Source organism: Nicotiana tabacum, chromosome 22 (genome assembly GCF_000715075.1).
Source record: "Nicotiana tabacum cultivar K326 chromosome 22, ASM71507v2, whole genome shotgun sequence".
Taxonomy (NCBI): Eukaryota; Viridiplantae; Streptophyta; class Magnoliopsida; order Solanales; family Solanaceae; genus Nicotiana; species Nicotiana tabacum.
This window is the reverse complement of record NC_134101.1, coordinates 227,253,094-227,260,273: the sequence shown is the minus strand read 5'-3', so window position 1 is coordinate 227,260,273 and position 7,180 is coordinate 227,253,094.

Below are 7,180 nucleotides of genomic sequence, written 5' to 3'. Positions count from 1 at the left end.
ATGCTTCACACGGAGTACTCGGATAGGCAAAAATCGCTCGCTTTATCTTTACACGAAAACCCTTCGTGTCTCCGGGCAAAGAGGGGCAGCTGTAAGCACGTGATTTTTGCCCTATATGAGAAATACTCCCAAAAAATGCAAAATAAAATGATTTTCCTTGGTGTGCAATTTTGAATATTTTTGTGACATTTTTGGATTATTATTTGTATTTGTTTGCGTTTGCTTATTTGCTAACTAATAAAAAATACAAAAATATGTCGCATTTGCATGTAGGATTTAATTCTATAATTGTTAGTAATTAAATTAGTTTTACAAAAATTAAAAAATTACAAAAAAATATGCATCTTTTGCATTTTTAGCATTTAATGTCCAAATGAACAATTTTATGCTTAATTATTACTTAATTGTGCGTTAATTGTTATTGGTAGTTAACTTGCGCTTTTATAACTTAATTTAGTTCTTAATAATAATTTAGGTATTTTTATAATTTAGTTTTAGAAAATAAAAGAAGAAAAGATAACAAAAATACAAATAGAAATCGGATTGGGCCACTTCTTCAATTTTCAACCCCAGGCCCAAACAATTGTCCACGACCCAGTCCACTACAGACCGGGTTGACCCGGTCCGCCCCATTAACCCATTAACCCAATACCCCTATGTTGCATTTCAAAGACACAAAACAAAAGAAAAAAAAACGAAAAGAACAAAAAACCCTAAAAAATGGTCCGCCCCCCTCCCTTACTTTCTTCTTCCCCAAACTCAAACACCCCAACGTCCATGGCTGCTGCCATTCACCAGCCCCGTCGACCACTGCCCAAACCACCACAAAAACACCACCTCCTTCCTCCAGCAACCACCCGCGAACCCTACTGCCCAAACTGCTAGCCCATCGACTTCTTCCTCCGTGAAACCCATCACTACTGTCGCAACCATTCCTCCATTGAAGCCGACGACCACAGCTGTTACTGCTGCGTCGTCACTACTCAAACGACCCCCCACAGCTGCTCAGTCCCTTCAAAATGACCACCGTAGCCCCGACGAGCAGCAGTTGTTGCTGCTGCGTCGTCACTGTTCCATCACCGTCGTCACCGCCGTTACGCCCAGTCGTTTCCATGGCCAAGCTCGTCAACCAGTCGTTTTGGCTGTGTTGTTGTTGCCTCAACGAACAGCTGCTTCTCTCTCTAAGTTGCTGCGTCAACTTCCTCCCCGTCTGTTGCACCGAACAACTTCAAGCTCGAACAACCGGAGCGCACGAACAACTGCTTCAGTCTCCGAACTGCTGCTGCTCGCGTTTCTGGTAGTTGAATTCGCTGGCCATGGCAGCAGCGTCATTAGCTTCTTCTGCCTCCTTCGTCGTCCCGTTTGCTACTGCTTCATCGTCCAGATTTTGCTACTGTCCCATTTCTTCAGTTACTTCTTAATCGCGTTCATCATCGTTGGTTCGAGATTTGGTCGAGGCTCGTCAAGTTCGTTTTTGGTTTAGTCGTTTGTTCGTCGTTCATCTCCGGTTAGTAGATTTTTGAAGTTTATTTTGTCCGCATTTCGTTTTGATATTTTCGAATCTAAAATTGGCAAAGGTTTGTTTTGTTTATCGTTTGAATTAATTTTTAGTTCATGTTCATGTGTTGTTTGTTAAATTAATTTTTCAGATTTCAAATGAAAGATTAATTAATTGTTTTTCATGTTTATTTCATGTTTGTGTTGTTGATTAAGTGAATATTTGTTAGTGTTATGTTTGTTCGATTCAAATTGAAATTTAATTAATTATTTCTTCAATTTGTTTCATGTTGTTTCCAGAAAATATTAATGTTGTTTGAATCGTTAGAATCCGTCATGTGTGTTGCTTAAAAACAAATTTAATTCATGTTCATCTTTGTTTGAAGTCCATGTTTAAATCCAGCGATTTAATGTGAGTTTATGTGTGTTTTGATTTGTTAGTTTAATTTGAATCATGCATATTGTTGTTTGTATTATTGTCTCTTTGTTCATCCATTAATGGTCTAAATTAACCAGGATTGGTTCCCGATATGGTTGATTTATTTCCATTAATTTGGAGTTTGTGTTGTTCATCATGTTCATGTAAATTGTTGTTAAAGATTGTTGAGAAATTGGTCATCTTGACTATATTTTGGTTGAGTTATGATTAATTGATTGTTTAGAGCAGAGGGGTAATTTGGTAAACTACATTGCATTCAGGGGTAGATTTGTAATTGCAATAAGGTCGGAGGGGTAGTTTGGTAATTGAACATTATTTTGATTCTTTATGTTAAGCATGGGGGACAAATATAATGGGGTGGGGTTTTTGATGTACTTGTTTAATATAATTGGGGACAAGACAAAACATAATGGGGAGGAATCTTGTACTTGTTTAATATAGGCATGGGGAACATATTGTAATGGGTTGGGAGTGTGGTATTTGTTTAATGTAGACATGGGGAACATATTGTAATGGGTTGGAAATCTTGTACTTGTTTAATGTAGGCATGGGGAACAATATTTAAAATAAAGAAGACATTTAATAGTGGGCCAAAACATGTCATTGGGGGAATAATTTTGAGGTTGGGAATGGAAGACTTGTCTTGTTATATATAGAGTCATTCTTGACATTAAGAAGGGGACTAGAACTTGAACATTGAGAGGATTTTTTAGAGAGAAGAAAAAAGGTTGAACATTATTGAGAGATTATTGTTGAGAGACTTTTACACTTGAGAGTTGACATACTTTTATACTGGAGAGAGTTTGTGATAGTAAAAGAGAAAGACAATTTGAACTTTCACTCGAACAATTCTGTTTGCTTTTCTTCGAGTGTTATTCAAAAATCCGAAGCTGTTGCATCTCGTATCTTTTCTCTCTTCTGCTTTGACTGCGATTGTACTTTTGCACTGCTGAGTTTTCAATCTGTTACTGGGTCATTCTACTGGTTGTTACTGGTTTCACGGTGTTGCTGAACCTGTTGTTGTTGTGTTATTACTGCTGCTGACTCCTATTTCTTTTGTTCTTTACTGCTGTTTCCAGGTACACATTTGTACACTCTTGACTTGAAGCGAAAAATGAAATATTAATCAGGCTCCTGTTCCTGTTGAATTCTTTTGTTTGGATCTGTGTTTGAATATTAATTTTCCTCTCTTGGTATAAAAATGTAGTTGATTGATTAAATGAGCAATGATGTCGCATATGTATAACTTCTTCATCTAATAATGTTAGTTTACATTAATCGAAGAATAGTTAATCTGTTTTGATATTATTTTGTATTTATCTCATGTTCTAGCAAATAATAAAATGTGGAATGAAAGCAGTTTTTCCTTGTACAAATGCGATCGCAATTTTCCGTTCACATTAGCCGTAACTTAATAACTAATAAATTGCGTTTTTCAGCATGTAAATAATTAGGAGATTTTTTTTATTTTTAGAGACGAACTTAATAGAAAATGTAGTCGCTATAGGTTTATCCTTTTAAAATAAAAATGAGACGAGCCTCGCCAAATAAATCACAAACCGCCGGGGCCCTTAATAAAATACATAACCATTGACTAAACTTTGGATTTGGCCGTTTAATGAACCTTCACGGCCTCTTCCTAAAATAACAATACGTTAGACTCTTTAGGACGCGCCTTAATAAATCTTACCTTCGTAAACTCGGGTGCACATTTATGTGACCCAAATCCAATTCTCAACGGAGTCGAAATGTGTTTCTAATCACGGGTACATTGATTGTGACGTGGTTCGAGATGCGTGTCCATGACATTGCAAATTCATTTTAAAAAATAAGAATGAGATGAGCCTCGCCAAATAAAATACAAATTGCGGGGCCCTCAGTAAATATTTGCTTTAAAAATTATTTGGACTTCGGGATGGACCGTTTAGTAAAATTCCACGGTCTTACCCAAAATAAATACGCTAGTCGCTTTAGGCGCGCCTTTAATAATTTAATTTCCTTAAACTCGGGTGCACATTGATGTGACCCAAATCCAAATCTCAACGGAGTCAAAGTGTGTCGACGACCACAGGTACATTGGTTGTAACGCGGTTCGAGATACATTTTCACAACGTTGCAATTCTTGATAAAAACAGTAAATGATAAAAGCGGTTAAAAGTTAAATTTTGCACATAAGTTCACACTTGTATAAAATCAGATAATCAAGCCGAATATAACAGTTGAGCGACCGTGCTAGAACCACGGAACTCGGGAATGCCTAACACCTTCTCCCGGGTTAACAGAATTCCTTATCCGGATTTCTGGTACGCAGACTGTAATATAGAGTCATTATTTTCCTCGATTCGGGATTAAAATTGGTGACTTGGGACACCCTAAACCTCCCAAGTGGCGACTCTGAAATAAATAAACAAATCCCGTTTCGATTGTCCTTTAATTGGAAAAAACTCCCTTGCACCCCCTCGGGTGCGGAAAAAAAAGGTGTGACAAAAACAGGATTAAAACACATGAAAAATTGAAAACACGGAGGAATAAGCAAAGCAGATGTCCATTTCTCTTCTTAATACTAAGGAAACTGAAATTCACCAAATTATTCCAAAAAGAATACATAACGCTGGTAACAAACACAAAAAATAAAGGATATAAATTTAAAAAAGAAGAATGAAAGAAGAAGTAAGACAACAACGACGGCCCAGTATAATCCCACAAGTGGGGTCTGGGAAGGCTAATATGTACGCAGACCTTACCCCTACCCCGAGGAGCAGAGAGGTTGTTTCTAGGAGACCCTTGGCTCAAAAAAGCAACAAGAGACGATATATTAGTACTATTAATAGACTCATAATAAAATAACATAACATAGCACAAAATAACATAAAATAATAAAATAACAGCAATATAAGAAATATAGGAAATACGAAAAAGATGGAAGGTATAATAATATCCAGCAGATAAAGCCTGCATCAGTAGCTGACCAGTAGCATCCTAAGACTAACTCCTAACTGGCTAGTATCACTCTAGTGCGCTGTAAAAATATTCACAACTTCCCCCTACCGTATAACCTTAATGCTTGACCTCCACAACTCCCTGTCAAGGGCCATGTCCTCAGTAATCCTAAGTCGCGTCATGTCTTGCCTGATCACATCTCCCTAATACTTCTTAGGTCTCCCTCTACCTCTCCTCATGCCCACCACAATCAGTCGCTCACACCTCCTCACCGGTGCATCAATGCTCCTCCTCTGAATGAAGAGCTCACCAAAAGGGGAGAAAGAGCAAGCAAAACTATAGAAAATAGGGGAGAGAAATTAGCAAGGCAAATGATAAGTTGCTTAGATCCATGCTATTTACTATTTAGGCGAAATACATAAACAACCCCTCCAAGTTGTCCACAACGGTCATTTGAACACCTTAACTTGTTATGTGACCATATAGACACCTATATATTCTCTTAAACCCCTTACGCTGACATAGAAAATTTTGTGTGTTACACTTACATCTAAGCGCATGAAATTTTTTAAAATTAGGCTTATCTTTTTTGGTGGGTTTGGATAAAAAACAACAACTGAATTGGGATTTGAATTTTCATTCAACCTCTGCAAGATGTGATTTTCAGTAGCAGTTCAATAACTTTCCGATTGATGAGACTATCATCGACAGCAAGAACATGAACTTCATCAGAATCAAAAGACGGGCACAAATTATCAAACTCCTCCATCTTCTCCGCCATCCACTGCCGCGAAAATACTCCATTCCTCGCCATGACTAAAATATACTTCAGAAGAAGTGAAAAACAGAATTTTCTAGGGAGAAGAAGTGAGAAAACAGTGATATTTGTTCATATTATACAAAAGGGGTGTTGGAATGTTAGTAAAATGTTTTCTTCATATACGAATTACGATATCTTTTACTTTCTCTCTCTAATTCTCAGCTACGAATATAAAATTTGCGTAATAGCCATAAAAATTAGAGTTTCGTGGCTATTCACAAATTGCTAAAATTTCTTAGCTACAAAAATTAAATTGGCAAAGCTAATACCTCATTTTTGCTATAATTAATTTATGTCGTGGCAATAACTGCCTAAATAGCTACAAATTTTTTGCTACACTAAAATTTTGTAGCTAATTATTAGTTTTTGCCACATATTTGAACTACTGTAGCAATAATAATCTTTTAGCCATGACAAATTATGTCAAATAAAATATTGAATATTTTTGCTTCAAGTTATAAAAAGCATGGCAATAGTGGGGTCAATAGCTACGATGGAATATCATGGCAAAATAATATAGCCACGAATTTATATAGCTACAATAAGTATTGTAGCTAATTCTAATTTTTTGCTATGCATTTGACATCACAGTAGCTATTGTAATATTGTAGCCACAATATATTTGTTTGCACATATTTTATAGCTAAAAGAATAGTCTTGCTTCAATTTTCAAATCTCGTAGCAATTGTTGGGACATAATAGCTACATTTATTTGTCATAGTAGCTACATGTATTACAGATTCGTGTTGAAACCGTGATGTGCTAAATTTATATACAACATGGAATCTACATGGTCCAAAGATGCTGAAAACAATTCATACATAATTACAAAGGTGGCTTACTGTGGGAGTAAAACAATGCCACCATTGAAGAATTAACATCAATATATATAGTTGCTCATGCGTGCTATACATATTTTAATCTTAAACTAGTAATCTTTTAGTTGTGTTTCTACCAAAAAATCTGGTGTGTCGTGTTGCTCTTTTCCTTGGAAGAAATCTTAAAAAACCATGTCTTGGGTGCTCAAACTTGCGATGCGACACTATTCTTATCTTACCTGTAATAGCTGGAAAAGAAAAGGCTAAGTGGCCTCAACCTTAAAGGAGTATCATAAGCCAACCACCTAAAGAGTACTCCCTTTAGCTTAGTGTGAGAAAAACATTATTTCAAGTAAGACAGAAAATTAGTTTTTACTTTTTCACAACATACAACTGGAATCTCCACACAAAATAATGTCCTTATAGTAGTTTGATAAATGTCAATAACGTACTACAAAAACTGTGTTTACATTAGGAATATAATAACACACATATTAGTAATCTTAAACTAATAATACACTACTCTAAAATCTGGAAAGTAAAAATGTCTGCTCTGGGTTTAAATTGCTGATTTTGGAATTCTGATTGAAACCACCCCAGAAAAGGAACTAGAGTTAATAGAAGCAATCCCATCACAATCTCATAACATACATCCCATATATTGCC